A 21,831-nucleotide genomic window follows, 5' to 3' on the forward strand; every position below is an offset into this window, starting at 1 on the left:
AATAAATAAAAATAAATGTTGGTATTTGTTAAGCGCTTACTATGTGCAGAGCACTGTTCTAAGCGCTGGGGTAGACACAGGGGAATCAGGTTGTCCCACGTGGGGCTCACAGTCTTAATCCCCATTTTACAGATGAGGTAACTGAGGCACAGAGAAGTTAAGTGACTTGCCCACAGTCACACAGCTGACAGGTGGCAGAGCTGGGATTCGAACTCATGACCTCTGACTCCAAAGCCCATGCTCTTTCCACTGAGCCACGCTGCTTCCCTAAGTTAAGTTAAGAGAAGTTAAGTGACTTGCCCACAGTCACACAGCTGAGAAGGGACAGAGCCAAGATACAGCAGGGTGAGGGTGCTTTGCCCCATTGTTTCACCCTTTTGTTCTGTAGGCTGTAAGCTCATTGTGGGCAGAGAACGTGACTGCCAACTCTGCTGTACTGTACCCTCCCAAGCGCTTAGTACAGTGCTTTGCGCATAGTGAGCACTCAAATACTATCAATTGCCCTCCCTCTACCTTTCATTAAAAAATTTAACTAGTGCCTTGCCCAGCACATCCATGCATAATTCATAGAGTTCAGCCATCAGTCCATTCCTGTCTGTAGTGCTCCTTTGTTCCAGTACTCCCATGACTCTAGCCTCCTCTCCCTTTGCAATTTTTCCTTTATGTTGCTTCATCTGTTCATTCAAATTTACCTTCAGCAAGTGATTGTCCACCACAGCTCACAGTGCTTCTCCAGCCTCCTTTAAAAAAATAAATAGCTTTTTATAAGAGTCAGTAATCATTCCCAGGACCCATTTCCTGTCATTCTTCATCTCTCTGTCCTTGTTCTTAGTGCCACTTTCTCCCTCTCTCCTTTGGGTGCAGTCTAAAAATTTAATGGTAACCCCATATACTTTGCCTGCCCATCCCTTTCTGCTCTTAACCTTCTTTTATTCTCATCCCTCCTCCCTCAGTGGTTTCTTGAGGTCATTAATTTTTTCCAGTTCTTGTTGTCCCTGTCTATTGCTATCCCTTGTTTTCCTTAAAGCCTATTTTCTTCCTTTCTTGAAATCTCCTGGCATCACTCTTCCTGCTCATCACCTTCCTTCTGAATGTCTCTTGGGCTCTCCCACCACTCTGTGACCTTCTGAAACTTTAATAAAACCTCTCACCCTCGCACTGGGTCCTCTTAAGTCTCTTAGGTTGTTTCATTCTTCGGTGAGTCTCCACTCATCCTCCAAGACCCTCTCCCAAACTTGACCATGTTGACATAGTGTCCTGTTGCATTATCCACTACCAGAGAGGCAAGTCTTTGTCATCTCATGTCTTTTGACCCCCACTCTCCCCTGCACATATTTTTTCATCTTTTCTAAAGTCCCAGTTGTCTCAGAGGTGTGGCCTTTGCCTTGCCCAACAATGGGGGTCTTTTTTGTGTGTGTCCTTTATTCCATTTTTGGAATACATTGTCTCCAGTTGTCTCATGTAGACAATTCACCTTTTGGAATTTCATGGCAGCACCTGTTCTCCCTGTCTCTTAGACTGTGAGCCCCATGTGGGTCAGGGACTGTGTCATACCTGATTACACTGAAACTATTGGAGACTCCATGAGGTCCTATTTAACCATCAGCTAAGTGGACTAGTAGGTGGGGAGGACAAAAGGTGTTTCCAATATGAGAGCAAAGAGAGGAGTCAATTTACTTTTATTCAGGTTCATGGGCATATTTGTTGCTGGTTTAATTCACTAAAATGCCAGTTTTTGTATCATTATCTTTTCTTTCTACTTCATTAATATATGTATAGAATGCATTTCATATATTTCATGTAATTAATAATGAAATATTTTTTAATGCCTGTTTTGTCTTCCATTGATTTAAGGTTGGGAGAGGGATAGCAGAAGCCAGGAAGCAGAGCCTGATTGCCATCTGTGGTCCTCATCCCTTCCGGCTCTGGAATTGGTATAGAGATGAAACAAAGAATCCAATCTTCCCCCAGTTTCTTCCCCTCACTTCCTCCATCCAGTTTTTTTAAAATGGTACTTCTTAAGCACTTACGTAGTGGCAGACCTTAAGCACTGGGGTAGATGCAAGCTAATCAGGTCCATGTCCCACATGGGGCTTCCAGTCTTAATCTCCATTTTACAGATGAGGTAATAGAGGTCTAGAGAAGTGAAGTGACTTACCTAAGGTCACACAGATAAGTGGCAGAGTTAGGATTAGAACCCAGGTCCCCTGACTCCCAGGTCAGTGCTCTTCCCACTAGGCCACACTGCTTACTCATTTCTGGACCCACTCCTTGATACTCTGGCTCCCTGAGCAGAAGGACTATGAAACTGCATCTAGGGGAAGGAGGCTAGTCTTTATTTCTATCTTCCAGCCCTGGGGAATGTTGGCTCTAAACTCTATGTGGGCAGGGATCGTGCCTACCAAATCTGTTGTATTGTACTCTCCCAAGTGCTGAATACAGTGCTCAGCACAAAGTGTTCAATAAATACCATTTCTTGATTGGTAAGAAGAGCATGTCCATCCCTGTTCAGTGGGGAGGAAAAAGGGGAAGAACCAGGTCCACTCCTATGATGCTCCTCTCAGCCCTCTCCTGAGTGGTCATGCATCCCAGCCACACACCCAGACCATCTCTGCTTTGGGAGTCAGAGAGCTAATCATTCAGTAGAATTTATTGAGCACTTTAGTCTATGCAGAGCAATGTCCTAAAAAGAGTTAGAAGACACAATCAGCATGGCATAGCAGATAGAGCATGGACCTGGGAGTCGAAAGGTCATGAGGTCTAATCCCAGCTTTGCCCCTTGTCTGTTGTGTGGCTTTGATATAGTCATTTCATTTCTCTGTGCTTCAGTTCCTTCCTCTGTAAAATGAGGATTAAGACTGTGAGCCCCATGTGGGATAGGGACTGTGTCCAACCCAATTTGCACCCCAATCCACCCCAGCACTTTGCACAGTGCCTGGCACATTGTGTTTAACAAATACCACAATTATTATTATCCCTGCCCTCATGGAGCTTGCATTTCAGCAGTTTTGTCTGCAGTTGGGAGCATCCCCTGTCATCTCTGGTCTTTCCTCTGCCATTCTCAATTGCTTTTAGACTTGCTTCCTTAAGGGAGCAAGGGATGGGGGTTGTGAGTCTGGCATCTGGCTCCCTGCTCACTGATCCCAATAAAAGAATACAAAAAAACCATATAAATACACTTTTTTAAATTAAGGGGACAGAGGGGCATGGATAGAGGTGGAGTGACTTAAAAATTGCACCTGGGAGGTTGACTATCAAGTAAACATAACAGGTGCCAATTGTGACTGACAGTTGAGCTTATCCAGAGTATCGGTTGTTTGGAGCGGAAGCAACATCTAGTGGGGTTCACTGACTTCCTAACATGATTGAGAGACCTCCAAAGATTTTTCCCTGACCTTTGAGGCCTCTCTACTTAGATGTCCCGCCAACACCTCATGTTAAACATGTCTAAGACAAAACTCCTCATCTTCCCACTCAAACCCTGTCCTCCCAGTGACTTTCCCATAACTGTGGACAACACCATCATCCTCCCTAGCTCACAAGCCCATAATTTTGGCATTATCCTTGACTCAAACAGAAACTCCTTACCATCAGCTTTAAAACACTCACTCAGCTCACTCCCTCCAACCTTACTTCACTGATCTCCTACTATAGTCCATCACAGCCCACACACTTTGCTCCTTTAGCACCAGCTTGTTCTCTGTGCTTCAGTCTCAGCTGTCTCACCACTGACCCCTTTCCCACATCCTCTCTCTGGCCTGGAACTCCCTCCCCCTCTATATAAGCCAGACCATCACTCTTCCCCACATTCATAGCCTATTTAGGTTGGATCTCCTCCAAGAGGTCTTTCCTAATTTGGCTCTCTTTTGAGTCATCTATGTTCTTGTCTATGTATCTTTTGGGCATATGGTATTCACCTCACCCTCAGTCCCACAGCACATGTGTACATTTCTGTAAATTATTTATTTATAAGTAAGCAGTGTAGCCTAGTAGGGAAGCAGCATGGCCTAGTAGAAAGCACATATACCTGGGAGTCAGAGGACCTGGGTTCTAATCTTGGCTCTGCCACTTTTCTGCTGTGACCTTAAGCAAGTCACTTCACTTCTCTATGCCTCAGTTCCCTCAACTGAAAAACAGGGATTTAATAAATACCTCTTCTCCCTCCTATTTAGACTGTGAGACCCATGTGGGATCTGATTACCTTGTACCAACCCTAGTACTTTGTACAGTGCTTGGCACATAGTAAGCTTAACAAATACCACAATTATTATTAAAGTGTCTGTCTCTCCCTCTAGACTGTAAGCTTGCTGTGGGTATGGAAAATATCTACTAACTCTGTTGTACTCTCCCAAGTGCTTAGTACAGTGCTCTGCACACAATACTCAATAGGTACTGACTGGCTCATCTCTCCCACAGCACACATATTCAATCCATCACCAAATCCTGTCAGTTCTACCTTCCTGACACTGCTAAAATCTGCCTTTTCTCTCCATCTGAACTGCTACTATGATTATTCAAGCACTTTTATCTCACCTTGACCTCTACATCAGCTTCCTTGCTGACCTCCATACTTCTTGTCCCTCTCCAATTCAGTACAACCTTCACTCTGCTTCCTAGATCACTTTCCTAAAAACACAATGTCTCCCCACTCATCAAGAACCTCCAGTGGTTGCTCATTAACCTCTACAAACTCCTTACCATTGGTTTTAAAGCACTTAATCAGCTCGCTCTTTTCTACCTTATCTTACTGATTTCCTACTGCAACCAAGTCCACACACAATGCTCCTCTAATGCCAGCTTGACTCACTGTACCTTGATCTCATCTATCTTGGTGCTGACCCCTTGCCCATGTCTTTCCTCTGACCTGGAACTCCCTCCAACTCCATATATGACAGAAAACCACTTTCCCCACCTTCAAACCTTTATTAAAATCATAGCTCCTCCAAGAGGCCTTCCCTGATTAAACCCTCTTTTTCCCTATCCCCTCTCTCATCTGCATTGCCTGTGCACTCAGATCTGTACCCTTTAAGCACTTGATATTCACCCCACCCTCAGCCACACAGCACTTATGTACAAATCCATACTTTATAGTTATGACTGCCTCCCTCTCTAGAGAGTAAGCTCCTTGTGGGCAGAGAATATTGTCTACAAACTCTGTTGAATTTTACTCTGCCCACAGTAAGTGCTCAATAAATACTACTGATTGATATGAGCACATGTTTTAACAGCTTTTCTGCATGTGCTGCCTTGTAATAGGCTACATTTGTTTACATTAGGAAGGTAGTTTTGCTTTGCAGCTGTGATTTGTTTTTCCTTAGGTCTTCAAACCAGTATCTGAGATCCTACCACTCCAAACTCCACCTGTATTGGTAGTTAGATGCCTAGTGGTGATTCCCTGCAGCTTTGTTACTGAAAGCCAGAGTCAATCAGCCCAGTTCCACCAGCTGTTGAAAACAGCCTGCAGGAACCTTAGAGGCAAAGCTGTATTTTTGACCAGCCTATCAAGTAAGATAGAGGAACAACAAAGTGAGTAGCACACACTATCCTCTACTCCCTAACACATTTCCAAAATACTCATGCCCCAAGCTTAACCCTGTTTTAGAATGTTTTAACCAGTGTAGTGTTTATTTCTCACACCCACAAAAGTTATGCTTATGCAAACTAGGCCCTGAATAAAACTATTTATTCATACATATTAATTCCTGGAAAATAGGGGACATAATTCGTGGTACATATTTATTCTGACTGATTTCAAGTTTTATTTTTCCACTGGTATTATTAGGGAATTTGTTAATAACTAATAATAAGGTTCTTTAATAAAGCAGTATGCACCAATAAGCAGATAGAAATAGCCCCAAAATCAAATAGCCCCAACCTGCAATCATTCTCCATAAAGCACCACCACCACTCAAACAATTAAATTTAACCCTATTTAACATCTATTTCCTTCCACCATTTAAAAAATTGAACATTGCATTGTTTAGGTACCTACCTCAAATGATAGGTTCCAAATAAGGTCTAAAAAGGTAAAGTAGAAGTCTCCCAGAAAGAAAGACTAGAGAAAGACTTTTAAAATGGAATAAATTTGCATGTTCCTTGCCCCTGCCAGTATTTTGTGACGTCTTGGGGATATGAGCTTTAGAGCTAGCCAGCCATATAAGAGTATTATCAAAATTCCACTGAGTATAGTTAATCAATCACTAGTACTTTCTGAGTGCTTACTGCGTGTAGAGCCCTTTATTAAGCACAATATTATGAAGTTAGTAGGTGCTATCCCTGACCACAAGGAGCTTATAGTTTACAGGAGGATCATTGTTGGGAACCACGCAGCATATAAGACAGGTAGAGCTTCCATGGGCTCAAGAAAGTCAGTGGATTTATGTGATACCTGAGCCCTCGGGGTTGGATGACCACAAAATGGTTCCACAAAGCTTAGCTGCCAGACGAAAGGAGTACTCCCCTCCACCCCACCCCGCCTAATGAACTGGAGCTATGTAGATGTTAATTCTGGCAATGACTCAGATCCTCCTCCCCCATCTGGGTTAGATTGCATCATATGATTGGCAGAGGTTCTAAACGCATCAGATCTCATTTGCAGGAACCAATCAAAGCATGTGGCTTATTGTCTTGCCTTATGCTGTTGAGTCATCTCTGACCCATAGCGACTTCATGAACACATCTCCTGCAACACCCCACCTCCATCATCAATCATTCTGGTAGTGTCTATAGAATTTTCTTGGTAAAAATCCAGAAGTGGTTTACCATTGCCTCCTTCTGTGCAGTAAACTTGAGTCTCCGCCCTCAACTCTCTCCTGTGCTACTGCTGCCCAGCACAGGTGAGTTTTGACTTGTAGCAGATTGCCTTCCACTCGTTAGCCACTGCCCTAGCTAGGAATGGAAGGGTTATGCTTCTGTTTGACCTTCCCTCCCATAGTCGAGACTGGTAGAGTACTGGAAACTCTCCAGGTGCAACCTTGAGAGGGATGTGGTTCATTAGTGGGTTGTAAATCAACCCCTTCAACTGGGTAGAGGGTGATCAGATAGAGATGCCCAGGCACATCCTTAATCCAATTTGCACTCGTATTGCTTACCCCCACAAATTAAACTCAGTAGGGCCTTGGAGGATGACCTGCCTAGGTCAGTTTGGGCTAGTACTGGTAGGGTCCAGTGCTGGGCCAAGGCAGGAACTGAGACAGGCCACACAAGCTCTTTATTCTGGTCCTTATAGGTAGGTACTTACTGGTTTTAGTTGCCAATGTAATAGAGAAGGATTCTGGTGCAATGCCTACTTTATTGTTGGTACTAAACAAATGTTAATATAGTAATAAAACCATGAACTGCAGGACTATCTTTGAAATTGAGTTCCTGTGAAACTTATTTTCGTAATAGACAGTTCTTCATAGCAGCTTAAGGAAAATACAAAACAACAAAATTCTTTTTTGGCCTTGCAAAGAAGTTGATCACTAGCTATTTTCCTAATGGGCTGGCAATATATTTCATGATCACTGTTAAGAAATACTTGGAACTGAATCAACCACATTTGAAACACATATGAGGCTGAGTCATGAATTACAGAATTAAATAGGGATTAGTAATCCTGCATTCATTTCCCCCTGAATTAGAATGATTTGTGCTGTCAACTATATTTATTGCCTCAACTTGTAGTGATTGATGGAAATATTTAAATATTTAGAGCAGAACAGCAGAGTACTCAGTGGAAAGTCTTTTTTTTTTTTTAAATCAGTCAGTACTTATATTTTGATTTGTTTTTTTTCTTCTGAGCACTGATGAAATAAATGGCATGTAAATGTTAAAAAAAAAATAATGTCCTATATAGCACTGGTGTGTTAGTGGTGATGCCAACCTGGAAGGATAGGAGGGCCTGATCTTGGCCCCTCCTGTTTAAATTCCCTAAAAGAGAAACAGTTTGATATAGTTGCAAGGACACTTCCCAGAAAACAACTTGGTACAAGTCTTAAAATCAAAGCAATAAAATTCTGTCATTTGAACCACCTTCACTTCCTGGTCCAAATACTTAAATTGAACACAACAGAGGATCCTAATGAGAAAAAAATGAATTTTTTTTCCAAGTAAGGACTAGTCAGTGCCTAGAAGGAACAATACAATAACTTCAATTTCAAGAGAGGCAAGAGGGATGCTATAAGGGTTGTCCAAAGTGTTAGGCAGCTGAAGGAGGAAGAAAAGCTTTGTCAGCAGTCTAGCACTCTAGGCAGCCAATAAGATGGCCTCCTTTTGGCTACATTTCAGATTAAGTGGGAAAGGGTGGAGGTTGTCCTCTATCACTCAGTGTAACTGTCACCACCTTTCAGGACCTTAATATAATGATAATATAATAATATTTGTTAAGCACTTACTATGTATCAAGCACTATACTAAGTGCTCAGGTAGATATAAGATAATCAGTTTGGACACTGCCCCTGTCCCACATGGAGCTCACAGTCTAACTTGGAGGGGGGACACTATATAATCACCATTTTAGAGATGAGGAAACCAAGGCACAGAGAAATGAAATTCTTGAGGTCTCAAAGGCAGTAAATGGCAGAACTGGGATTACAACCCAGGTCCTCTGATTCCCAGGCCTGTGCTCTTTCCATTAAGCCACACTGTTTCTCTGGCCTTAGCCTGGTCTTGCCACCCACCCGTAGAGCACTTAGTATGATGCTCTGCAGGCAGTATATGCTCAATAAATGCAGTTGATCAATTCAGAGGGGGCACATTATGGTCCTTTGAAAAGGGCTAACGGTGATATGGAAAGGAAACCATAAAAGCATAAAGACATGAAACATTTTGCTGTAGTGCTATAGGGAGAATTAAAACAATTCTCCTAAGATTCCTTTCCCAAGAAGAGGTTATTCCAGCACTGGAGAGAAAGTTTTCAGCATCCCAACAACACATCCAGTTAACTAAAGATGTTCATGTGTATAGCACATCGCTAAAACTGGTTTTTGCTCCTATTGTTTCACATAGCACAGATTCAAGGGATCCAAGTGCAATAGAAACTGCACTAAAGCCTATTTGTGCCTTTAGAGCTATATGTAGCTTTTAATTCTGCCTGATTTACTCCTAGGAAGCAGCCAGACAAAATCTAGAGGAAGAGGGCTCATTTAGTCTTCTCTCCTCAGGTTCTTCGGGCTCACACTTCAATCCTTTTCCTCAAAGGTCCTACAGAATCATTTTCATTTGTTTTGTACTAAGCTGAAGAACAAAGACTATTTCAGTGACTTTTAGGACTTTTTTGTTAAGTAAACAACAAAAAGCAAACTTTGTTGTTTGTTAGGTATTTGTTAAGCATTATGTACCAGACACTGTTCTAAGCACTGGGGAGGATACAAGCCAATCAGATTGGACATAGTCCATGTCCCACAGATGAGGTAACTGAGGCACAGAGAAAGGAAGTGACTTGCCCGAGGTCACACAGCGGACAAGTGGTGGAACTGGAATTAGGTCCTTCTGACTCCCAGATCCATGCACTATCCACTAGACCACATAGCTGACTCATTCTGCAAAGTGATAGAAATGTTTATGCCTTTAAAGCAGCATGACTAGATGCTCCATCCATGGAGCATTGTGGCTCCTAGGTTTTCCAGGAGTCCAGCAAGACAGACAAATGTTCCTCTTGTGGCCTTGGTGGTGGTGGCTGCAGTGAGAACTCAAAGAAGCCGGGTAGAGGATGAACAAAAGCCACAGCAACAAATGAAAGTAACAGATGGCAGCAAATTAGTGTGGAGGCAATGGAACCGATTTTCTGGAGGTCCCATTACAAGTCAGTCAATCATATTTACTGAGCACTTACTGTGTGCAGAGCACTGTTCTAAGCTCTTGGGAGAGTACAATATAACAACATAACAAATATATTCCATCCACAATGAGCTTTCAGCCTAGAGGGAGAGACAGATATTAAAATAAATAAATTATGGATATGTACCTAAATGCTGTGGGGCTGAGGGGGGGGGGGGTGATGAATAAAGGGAACAAAAGTCAGGGTGATGCAGAAGGGAGTGGAAAAAAAGGAAAAGAGGACTTAATCAGGGAAGGCTTCTTGGAGGAAATATACCTTCAATAAGGCTTTGAAGTGAGGAAGAGTAATTGTCTGTCAGATATGAGGAGGGAGAGAGTTCTAGGCCAGAGCAGGATGTGGGCAAGAGGTCAGTGGCGAGATAGATGAGATTGAGGTACTATTTCCTCTTTCCATAATCCCCAGAAGGGCCACCTACCAGCTCTGAAAGCAGCATGGCCTAGTGGAAAGAGCATGGCCTGGGAGTCAGAGGACCTGAGTTCTAATTCTGGGTCTGCCAATTGCTTGCTGTGTGACTTTGGGCAAGTCACTTGACTTCTCTGGACCACAGTTCTCCTGTTCTCCCTCCCATTTAGATTGTGAGCCCCACCTGGGACAGGGATTGTGACCAACCTAATTAACTTGTATTTATCCCCACACTTTGAGCAGTGTTTGAGCCATAGTAAGCACTTAAATGCCATAAAAAAGTCCAGTGCCAGAGATGACTATACTCACTGGCTGCTGCTACCTTCTTAAAGCCACTGCCAGGGTGGGGCAGGGTCCAAGGTGGGAGAGAATCAGAGTGGGGGAGAAGAGGGGGAGAAGAGGACATCAATGAACATTTCCAGTGCATCAGTCCCAGCCATACTACCTGGGATCTGGACAATATTTCTAGAGTTACACATTTCATGTTGGTGGCAGAGGAGACATGACAGAGAAGCAGTGTGGCCTATGGAAATATCATGGGCCTGGAAGTTAGAAGACCTGGGTTCTAATCACAGTTCTGCCACATCTGCTGTGTGAGCTTGGACAAATCACAACTTCTCTGGTCCTTAGTTATCTCCTCTGTAAAACGGGGATTAAATCCTCCCCCAATTTAACTGTGAGCCTTATATGGGACAGGGCAGTGTTTAACCGAATATCTTGTATCTACCATGATGCTGAGTACAGTGGCTGGCTTAACAAGAACTATTAAAAAACAGCAAAAAAACTGACAACATGAGGCACTGTTTCTTTACAGGCCTTTGGCTCCCCCCAGAGGGACACTGACATGAATGGCTCAAGGCCCCAGGTCACATGTAGGCCACAGTGACATCCTATTTACATGTCCCTTTTTTCTAGCTCTGTATATCCTACTGCTGCTGCTTTTCAATTTTGTGTCCAGCATGTCTGCACTGATATGTCTCTGCTTTATATTTGTTACCCCTCTGTCAGCTTCTATCTTCTCTTTCCTTCTTTCCCCGTGACCTCTCTCAACATCTGCACATGCTAAGGTCCATGGTTCTGTCACCTCTTGTAGTTTGAGCAACTTATTACATTGTACTTTTCCAAGCATTTAGTACAGTGCTCTGCACACAGTAAGCATTCAATAGTCTGGTCTCAGCACCATAAAGGTCAAAATGAAGATCATTTGAGTGATCACTGATTCCCTCGAGGTCCCCTTATAATGTGAATGACTTTTCTTGTTCCAATAAGTCTGAGGCCCTTTTCAGAAAAACAGTAAGACTGATCTGCCTGTCACTTTGGTATTCCTATTTATCTTCCAAAAAGTTGCAGTGATGTAGCAAAATGTCCAGGCTTCACCATTCAGAGTACAAAGAGAACTGCCGTGCACAATAACCTCCTTGGATTGCTGCCAGATTTTAAATATCTTTTGCTGTTCTCATCCCATTATTTGTCATCCTGGTCCACGGGACCAATTTCCCAGGGTTTGTGCTTTCAGTGTTCTGACCTGAACACCCTCCTAGGACTTCATGACATGAAGTACTTTATAGAGTGAAATGGAGTCCTGTGTGTCCACCTTATTCACTCTAACCAGAGTTCTGGATAGGAAGTACTCGTTTCAATTTATGACCTGTCATGAAATTATGCCTGAGTCCAAAGTGCCCTGGACAGAAAGTACCAGAGGAGCAGATGACAGGCAAGAGGATGGGTAGAGAAGTTGTGGCAGGGGCTGGGAGCTAATAAGGGTTAGGGAGGGAAGAAGAAGAAAGGGAAGCCCTCATTTCAGACAGCTTGTCCTTTGCATGTCCCATTTTTAATAAACTTGAGGGGGACCCAGAGCCCAGGATTTGGCAATTCCAGTATTAATCCACTCATCTATCCAAAACCATTTATTGAGAATCCACTCTCAATAATAATAATGATGATATTTGTTAAACGCTTACTACATGTGTCAAGCAGAAATTTCTAGAGCATCATGGGTCCGAGGGAAAAATGAAAACAGTGCCAGATGTTGCAAATGGTAAACCTGTCAGCACAGCTAAGGACAATCTTTGTGTATGCACGTTTCCCCCACACCTTGCCAAATGGTACTTATTTAGTACTTACTGTGTGTCAAGCACTGTTCTGAGGGCTAGGGTAAATACAGTTTAATCAGGTCAGACACAGTCCCTGTGTCCGACATGGGGCTCACAGTCTAAGTACCAGCATGGCGTGGTCTGAACTATCAATCCCACATTGATTTTTTTCAGTCTCACTAGCATCCACAGGTAAATTTTCACCAGCAGTGACATCATCTTCAAAACAAAAGGGGAGATCCTTTCCATTGGGTGCAAATTTGACTGAAAAGACCAACGTGCAGCCACACAGGGAAAAATTGAACAGGAGTTGCTAAGGTCTGCATTTTCACACAGTTTTCTTTTCTAAAACTTGATATCCTTGGGTTATTTCTATTTTAGCAGTCCTTCTCTAGGAGGAAAGTAGAATTTAAAGATCACTATTGCAAAATAGTTGTCTCATATACTTCCTGCATGAAGCTCTTATCTACTACTCAGAATTAAATCCAACATAGGATCTTTCCTTGTGGAGGAGGCTAGGACTAATTATTCTAGAAACCAATCTTCTATCATCTAAAAACCTCATCTCCACTGCTCATTCAGCCAGTCTATGTGATTCAAGTCTCCTACCTTCATTACCTGCCCTAGTTTTGTAGGATATCCAATATCATCTAATATTTCCAGTTCACTTTCCTCATCCTAGTCAAATGACTGTAGTATAGTTTGTTTTATAAAATGGAGACTATGTTGTTTCATAATAATAACAGTAAACACGTACTATGCACCAAGCACTGTAGTCAGCACTGGAGTAGATAACAGATTATCAAGTTATTAAGCACCAAGAACAGTGCTTGGCACATAGTAAGTGCTTAACAAATAGCATTATTATCATTAGGTTGGACACAGTCCCTGTCACAATCTAAGGGGAGAGAGTACAAGTATTTACTCCCCATTTTACAGGTGAGGAAATTGAGGCACAAAGAATTAAGTGATGTAACCAAGGTCACATGTCAGTTAGTGCCAGAACCAGGATTAGAGTTTAAGTCCTCTGACTCCCACGCCTGGGCTCTTTTCATTACACCAGACCTCTATCACAGAGAGACCAAATGAATCAAGCCTCTCTCATCCTGTCAAGCATTCTTATTCATCCATCTGATTTTTTAGATTTCGTCAGTGTGGAATATTTGTATAGTTTTTTCACTTTTTTGAGTCAAGGTTTGCATTTGCCAGTATCTTCATTTACCTCCAGTGCCCTGTTGACACCCCTTTATTTCCTTTTACCCACTCAACATTATCAGGTTTACAGGATTTCTGCAAGAGAAAAAAACAACTTACAACATTTGACTTTGTTGCTAGATGTTGGAAGGCTACCTGGTTCATTCATTCAATAAATAGTATTTATTGAGCACTTACTATGTGCAGAGCACTGTACTAAGTGCTTGGAACGTACAATTCGGCAACAGATAGAGACAATCCCTGCCCAATAATGGGCTCACAGTCTAAATGTGTATATAGTTATATTCTATACACTTCACATGGGCTCTCTCCAACTTGTACTTAGTAGACATGCATGAAGTTAATCTCCTGTACCTCTAAGTGAAAAATCTGTAAAAAGTTTTCTTTCAAAATTACCAGGTGAACCAGCAAGTACACGATAGGGGTGCATACTGCCTAACCTATATCTGATTTAATTACAGCCATCCCTTCCACCTCTATCCAATCTTTCATGCTTCACTCTGCTGCCCAGATTATCTTTCTATAGAAATGTTCTGGGCACGTCACCCTCCTCCTCAAAAATCTCCAGTGGTTGCCTATCAACCTCCATTATCAAGCAAAAACTCCTCACTATTGGCTTCAAAGCTCTCCATTACCTTGCCCCCTCCTACCTCACCTCCCTTCTCACCTTCTACAGCCCAACCCACTCACTCCGCTCTTCTGGTGCTAACCTCCTCACTGTGCCTCGTTCTTGCCTGTCCCACCATCGACCCCCAGCCCACGTCCGACTTCTGGCCTGGAACTCCCTTCCTCCTTATATCCGCCAATCACATTTCCCCCATTCAAAGTCCTACTGAAGGCTCACCTCCTCCAAGAGGCCTTCCCAAACTAAGCCCCCCTTTTCCTCAGCTTCTCCTCCCCATCACCTCGACTCACTCCCTTTGCTCTACCCCCCGCCACCCCACAACACTTGTGTATATGTACATATCTATAATTCTCTTTATAGTGATGCCTGTTTACTTGGTTTGATGTCTGTAAACATCAAACAAAACTGTAAGCCCGGAATGGGCAGGGGTTATCACTCTTTATTGCTCAATTGTACTTTCCAAGCACTTAGTACAGTGCTCTGCACACAGTAAGTGCTCAATAAATATGATTGAATGAATGAATCTTCCTTCACTCTGTTGAAGGGGTTAATTTTCATCAAGGTTATAAACCATCTTTCCATAACCCTGACATTATTCTCATTCTTGTGACTGGTCTTCGCCAACCAGATCTGAACCTTTATTAAAACTTTACTGGAAATGGAGAGAATGTTTCTGGAAAGTCAAAATTAGCATCTAGGAGGGGTTTGGAGCCTCCGGGGCCTTCCTACAGACAGGATTTAATAATAATAATAGTAATGTTGGTATTTGTTAAGTGCTTACTATGTGCCGAGCACTGTTCTAAGCGCTGGGGTAGATACAGGGTCATCAGGTTGTCCCACATGAGGCTCACGGTCTTCATCCCCATTTTACAGATGAGGGAACTGAGGCACAGAGAAGCGTGGCTCAGTGGAAAGACCATGGGCTTTGGAGTCAGGGCTCATGAGTTCGAATCCCAGATCTGCCACTTGTTGGCTGTGTGACTGTGGGCAAGTCACTTAACTTCTCTGTGCCTCAGTTCCCTCATCTGTAAAATGGGGATGAAGACTGTGAGCCCCACGTGGGACAACCTGATTCCCCTATGTCTACCCCAGCGCTTAGAACAGTGCTCGGCACATAGTAAGCGCTTAACAAATACCAACATTATTATTATTATTAAAGTGACTTGCCCACAGTCACACAGCTGAGGTGAAGAGAATATGTGTCCTTCCCAGCTCCATTGTCCCTGTTTTGGAGGTGTTTGGAGCCGGTGCTGCCATGTGTCAGCAGGAGCTTTATTAAAATCCCCCCACCCCATCATTCCCAGGTAATAGTGAGCTCAGAGTGGAACACAGACTCCGAGAGACAGAATGTTTCTGAAAAATCAAAATCTTCTGGTGACAATCTTTGGGCCAAAGGTATGGCTCCCACCCCCCCTCCCCGCCCCCCAGCCACTATCTCTTGCCATTCCAAACAGACACTTTCAGGAAAGAAACTTATTTCGAAGCCTAACGAGTCAACATCACAGCAAATTGTAATATTGCCAGTGCTGAGAAAGCCGTTCAGGGTATTTATCTTGGCTGACCATAAACAAGCCTCTGTGTGAAAAAAACATCCATCTCACTCTGGATGAGATTTTGCAAACCAGCTTGGATTCACCTTTGGATTAGCCCCAGGTTACTCTAGCTTGCGTGGCAGAAGCAACTATGTGATTATCAAAATAAGTATCATACTATAATGGAAGTTCCAAGTATGCAATACGCTTAAAAAACTGATGAAACCTTTCAGCCTCTCAACTATTCTGTTAAATGTGTTCCTTGTTTGGAGCAATGAAAAGTGGGTCCTGAAGAACAATGTTAGTAATTTTAACATCATACTTTGATAAAACACATCACTTCACCTGATATCAAACACTCATTCTTTGAAGAAGGCACACCTACTGAGTGGGCAGTGCATTTCTGGAAATGGTCCTTCAACATCAAAGAGGAGGCAGAGCTTGCATGTATGACATTTGCACATACATTGTGTGGTACATAATGAAAGGACTTAAGCCTCTAGGGCTATCAATCTTTCACCGTCCTTTTGAATATTTTAAAGCTGCTGCAGAGAGAGATGGGGAGGTTCAATACATGGTCAAGTCAAAGTAGGTAAGCAGGACACCCAAGAAACTAATGAGTGGAAGCCATAAAAACATATATGGAAATAATCCATTGACTTTTGCCCCTTTGATCTCCTCCAACATCCTAGCCTTATTATATCGATCCATCTTCCCTGACGGGTCCACTGCAAAACTACTGTGTGCCTCATCATCTCAGGTTTCACCTTCATTCCACCTATCCAGTATCCATGGAGATTAGAAAGCAATCTTTTTTTTTTTTTAGCTCTTTTCAGTACAACTCTACTTCATTCACACCCCAACTTCTTCCTTCTTTCTGCTTTGAACTCTGCTTTTCTTCTTCAACTACCTTCTCCACCCCCATCCTATACTCTTGACTGACCTGGCCTTTCAATTTAGCATCAAGACATCATGTTTCTTAGGCAGTCCTTCCCATTTCCTGAGAACTTAAACCCCACCCCGAGCAATGATTTTTTCACACACCACAGGTCTCCTGTTTTCACTGAATGGTCTGACAAGTTCAGTTCATTGTTACCATGTCACATTTCTACATTCATTCTTTGTCTGCTTGTGCGTGTTTGCGTGCATGTACACAGTTCTAGTCAGTTATATTTACTGAGCATTTACTGTGTGCAGAGTAATGTATTAAGAGCTTGGGAAAGTACAATGCAACAGAAACATTCCCTGTCCACACAAAGTTTACAGTATAGAGCCTGTTGGGGTCTGCACTTCGGAGAATCCCTCTACTTAGGCCTCTGTGTATACGAATAATAGAATCAGCTCCTCTAGACTGTAAGCTCCTTATGGGCAGGGAACATGTATCCTAACTCTATTATATTGTGCTCTCCCAAGCACTTAGTACAGTGCTTTGCTCACAGTATGCATCTTGGGCTCCTTCAGCATAATAGTTCCCAGAACCCTTGTGTCCTACCCAAAGGCTAAGGGGAATGGTAGTATCTATTAGCATTCCTAATCCACCTGCTTTGAGAAACTATTGTTTACTCCTCCCTCCGGGTTTACCTTTTTTACCCTCTCAGTCCATCCATGAGCTGGGCAACAACTCAGTTCCTTGGGGTGGCTTCCTCTCAGGAGTCAGGAGAGCTTGAAATATCCTTGCTGATCTTGCCTGCATGCTTCTTTTTCCTTGCCAGATCACATCTGATCTCCTTCCTCATTACCCAACCTGAGCTCCTCCTCTCCATGAGAGCCAGTTGAGGGGCCCTCACCTTAGATTATTTTAAAGGAAACAGACACCTCAGATAAGCATATGCACCATTAATCTAATAATAGAGACTAATTTGACAGTTGTACCTTCATTCTTAATGGACTAAGTACCTATAGACTCAGTATTTGGTGTGAGACTCCTTCCTGTGACAGAAGAGGATATCTAAGAAGAATTCACCATACTTATCTCAGTGCATTATAATAGATGACCACTTGGCAAAGCCCAACAAACTATTTACTTGAAAAAAACTAACTGCTGGATTTAAAGGATTATAAAAAAAAATAGAAGGAAGCAGTGTGGCTTAATAGAAAGAGTGCCTGGTAGTCAGAGGACCTGGGTTCTAATCCTGACTCTGTGGCTCAGTTACCTCCTCTGTAAAATGGGGATTAAGACTTTGAGCTCCATGAGGGAGAGGGACCCTTGTACCTACCTCAGTGTTTGGTACAGTGTCTGGCACATAGTAAGTGCTTAACAAATACCTATATATATATATATATATATATAATGGTACTTATGTATATAAATTTATATGCATATTTATGTATTTATTCATATACATATAAAGCTGAAAAAGAGTCACCACCAGAAATGCACAAACACAGAGACTGTAGAGCATGGAGCACCCAATTCCTTCTCTGCGGGGGTTTAATTAATTCCTTGGAGGATGTCTTGCTTATCAACTACCTGTAGAAGAAAATCACTTTCCACTTCTAATAAAAATGATTTCGGTATTTGTTAAATGCTTACTATTTGCTAATCACTGGAGTAGATACAGGATAATCAGGTCCCTCATAGGGTTCAAAGAATAATTAGGAGGGAGAACAGATACTATGGCAGCAGCAAAGCCTAGTGGAAAGAGTACAGGCCTGGGAGTCAGAGGACCTGGGTTATAATTCTGCCTTTGCCACATTTTTATGGTATTTATTAAGCTCTTAATATTTTCCAGACACTGTATTAAGCATTGGGTTATATACAAGGTAATCCAGTTAGACCCACTCTAACAGTCCACATGGGGCTCACAATCTTAATCCCCATTTAACAGGTGAGATAACAGGCACAGAGATGTTAAGTGACTTGTCCGAAGTCCCCCAGCAGACTAGTGGAGAGGCTGGGTTTAGAACTCAGCTCCTCTGACTCCCAGGCCCATGCTCTTTCCACTAGGTCACACTGCTTCCTTTGTCACTTGTCTCCTGCGTGAACCTGGACAAGTCACAACTTCTCTGTGCCTCAGTTTCTTCAAGTATAAAATGGGGATTCAAAATCTGTTCTCCTCCTAATTAGACTGTGAGCCCCATATGGAACAGGGACTGTGTCCAACCTGATTAATTGTATCTACTCCAGCACTTAGAACAATGCTTAACACAGTAAGCCCTTAAATACCATTTTAAAAATGTGAGAACTATGACACAGAGAAATTAAGTGACTTGCCCAACATCACACCGCAGGTAAGAGTGGTGGAGCAGTGTGAGAAGCAGCATGGCCTCATGGATAGAGCACTGGTCTGGGAGTCAGAAGGACCTGGGTTCTAATCCTGACTCTTCCACTTGTCTGCTTTGTGACCTTGGGCAAGTCATTTAACTTCTCTGTGCCTCAGTTGCTTCATCTGTAAAATGGGAATTAAGATTGTGAGCCCCATGTGGGACATGGACTGTGTCCAACCTGAATATTTACCTCTAATATTCCAGTTAAATAACTAGATTCTTCAATGGCCAAAGAACTGACCTCTATGTAATACAAATCCCAATAAAAACTCAGCCACCCCATACTGTTTATGAGCTGGGCCAGCCTTCTGTTGAGCTGCTGGGACTGCCTCGCAGAATTCAGTGCTAGCATTAAGTTCTGGGTTGCCAATGAAAATATTTGGTTATACGTAAGATTTCCTGTGGATTAGACTGGTATGAGAGCTCAGTTTTCATTAGACATTGTAAATCCAAAGCCCTAGGCCAGAGTTATTTGTTTGTCTTCTTGTATATGTGCCGCTGGGACACAGTTGGCACCATACGGTGACTGTCCTAAAGGCTTTTGATGATGTTCATAGCCAGTTTAGTTGGAAGAGTTTCCTGGTGGATCAGAATCATATTCTGACTCCTGCTTCAAGATCCTTCATTTACATCCTCAAGCATGGCAGCATAGACTAGGATTGATTAGGACTGGACCTACCATGTAGCCCTGCTTCACAACCAAACTGTAATGGAATAGCCCAGAAATCTTCGTGAATTTCTCAGGGCAGTCAAACTTGCAAACAAATTGCCAGAACTCTGGCCCGTTGAGGATGTCAAATGCTTTTGTCACATTTATGGAAACAGGATCGAGGTGCTGATGTTGCTCCCTGCAGAGTTACTTTATGTGTCATGCTGCAAACATCCTATCTGCCATAATGTGTTTTGGCCTGAAGTCACTTTGAGACTTGGGTAGAATCTTGTTGGCAATGGAAAGCAGTATGATTCCTTGGTAGTTTCCATGGTCATCACCATCATCAGTATTTCCTGAGCTCCTACTTTGTGTAGACCACACAATCAAAATAGAAAACACAGGCCCCATCCTACAAGAGCTTCACTTCAATGAGAGAATGTAGCATGCATACAGTGGAAACCGTAAAGAAAACATAAGTGCATTCAGCTCTCTCACATTTCATCCACAGCCTAGAACTTAATGCTGCCAATTAATTCTGCTTGGCAGCAGTATCCAACATTGAGCAGAATCAAAAATGCTGGCATGAATTTTTGGACACTGACAGGCTCTTTAAAATCCACTGTCCATCGTTAATGAAATGCAGCCAAGTAGACATGATCTTTGCAGCACAGCAGTTACAGAAGAAGTTCAGGAAGAAACTGAAACCTTTATTCTATGTAACTCCTAAGCAAATTGCACTGCCCTGCTAATTTCACTAAGGTCTTTGGTCAATGGCTGAAAGAGTGGAAGTTGCTCTGTTTGATCCTTTCCCCCATCAACATTAGAATAAAGTAGCACTGTATGGTAGGTCCCATCCTATTCAATCAATTCTAAACTCCTGGACTTGAAGATATTACCAGGGAACCAAGAACTGAAGTTAGAATAGGTTTCTCATCTCCTGGGAATTTCTTCCAATGCAACAGGTTCTATGTCTTTAAGACAGTTACCCGGGAAATACTGTTTGCTGAAAACAGTTTCTTGAGCCATATATGCCAAAATACACATGGGTATTCTGAGTCACTTTGGAAGTAGTCAGTTCTCTCACTTTCTCTATGAAGATCATAATTATGGTGGCATCTTTAAAGTCTTTTGACACATCCTCAGTGTTCCATATGTTGAGGAGAAGCTCATGCAGTTGCTTGAGGATTAGGTCCCCTCAATTCTTGTAGACTTCTTCAGGAATGTCATCAGAATTAGATGCTTTTCCATTTTTCATGGCTTGGACTGTAGAAATTCCCTTCTCAAAAGTCATATTTTTTTTTTCTTTGCCTCAAAGGGCCTTCTCCCTGATGGTGGAAAGTATGTTCAGAAATACATGAACGTATCCCTGCCATCTAAAGAAGATTTCTTCTCTTTCTGTGATAAGGGTGGTTCCTGTTGTACTCTTTAGTGATGATGATGATGAGCGTGTGCGTGTGTGGGGGGGCATATAGTTTTTTTTTTTGTTTGCTTTTTACAGAAGATGCTCAGTTCTGGATCTCTTCAGTTCTGGCATGTCACCACTAATCATGCAGGTTTCTTATCTTGATCTGTATCGTCTTTCATAGGCTTTTGAAGGTCTCCATTTTGTTATAATCATGAAGAACTGCAAGACGTGGCTGATGTGTTTTTTGTTTTGCTGCAAGTAGTTTGTAATCTGAGTCATTTTCATCAGAATAGCTTTAATGGTAGATATCTCCTTGCTGATATCCACTGTCTGGACGGCTGCCTGAAAGATAGTGTCTCTGAGGAGTGCCCATTTGCTATTTGCGTCATTATTCATAGCTGAGGTTTCTCATTTCAATAGGGCCTTTATTCTCCAGGAGCTTGATATTTAGTCTTCATTCAGGAATATTTGTTGAGTCCCTACTGTGTGTAGTATGCTGTACTGTACACTTGAGAGAGCTCTATAAAGAAGCTTACAGTTGGAATACGTGTATGTATGCCATATATTCAATATACTGCCATCCCCCAGTTAGCATGTTTAATTGGTTCCAGAATAATATAGTGTTAAGGGTTAGAGTTTTAAATGAATTCGAGTTTCCCAAAGGAAATAATGTAATGTATACTACTGCGTTCCCAAGATCAAAATGTGAACATATTTAAAAGACAATGAATATAGTTCCATGATCAAGCAGCAATGTAAATTTGTGCCAATAATTAACATATTTGAATTAGTTTTTTGTGTATAAGCAAATACTTAATTT

At 42.4% G+C, this 21,831-nt stretch overlaps 1 long non-coding RNA gene and 1 other non-coding gene across 3 annotated transcripts in view; both read right to left on the reverse strand.

The window, feature by feature from the left end:
* Positions 1-21,831, reverse strand: part of LOC114807903 — an 87,547-nt gene that overhangs the window by 16,894 nt on the left and 48,822 nt on the right. For both annotated transcript variants that reach the window (XR_003755915.2, XR_005659654.1), the window contains exon 2: positions 693-740. This is a non-coding gene — a long non-coding RNA (uncharacterized LOC114807903). The remainder of the gene's footprint in view (positions 1-692; positions 741-21,831) is intronic.
* LOC114808588 lies at positions 6,847-6,984 on the reverse strand. Its single transcript, XR_003756434.1, has one exon. It is a non-coding gene; the product is annotated as a small nucleolar RNA SNORA7 (small nucleolar RNA).

The sequence above is a fragment of the Ornithorhynchus anatinus genome, chromosome X5, assembly GCF_004115215.2.
Source record: "Ornithorhynchus anatinus isolate Pmale09 chromosome X5, mOrnAna1.pri.v4, whole genome shotgun sequence".
In the NCBI taxonomy this organism is placed as follows: domain Eukaryota; kingdom Metazoa; phylum Chordata; class Mammalia; order Monotremata; family Ornithorhynchidae; genus Ornithorhynchus; species Ornithorhynchus anatinus.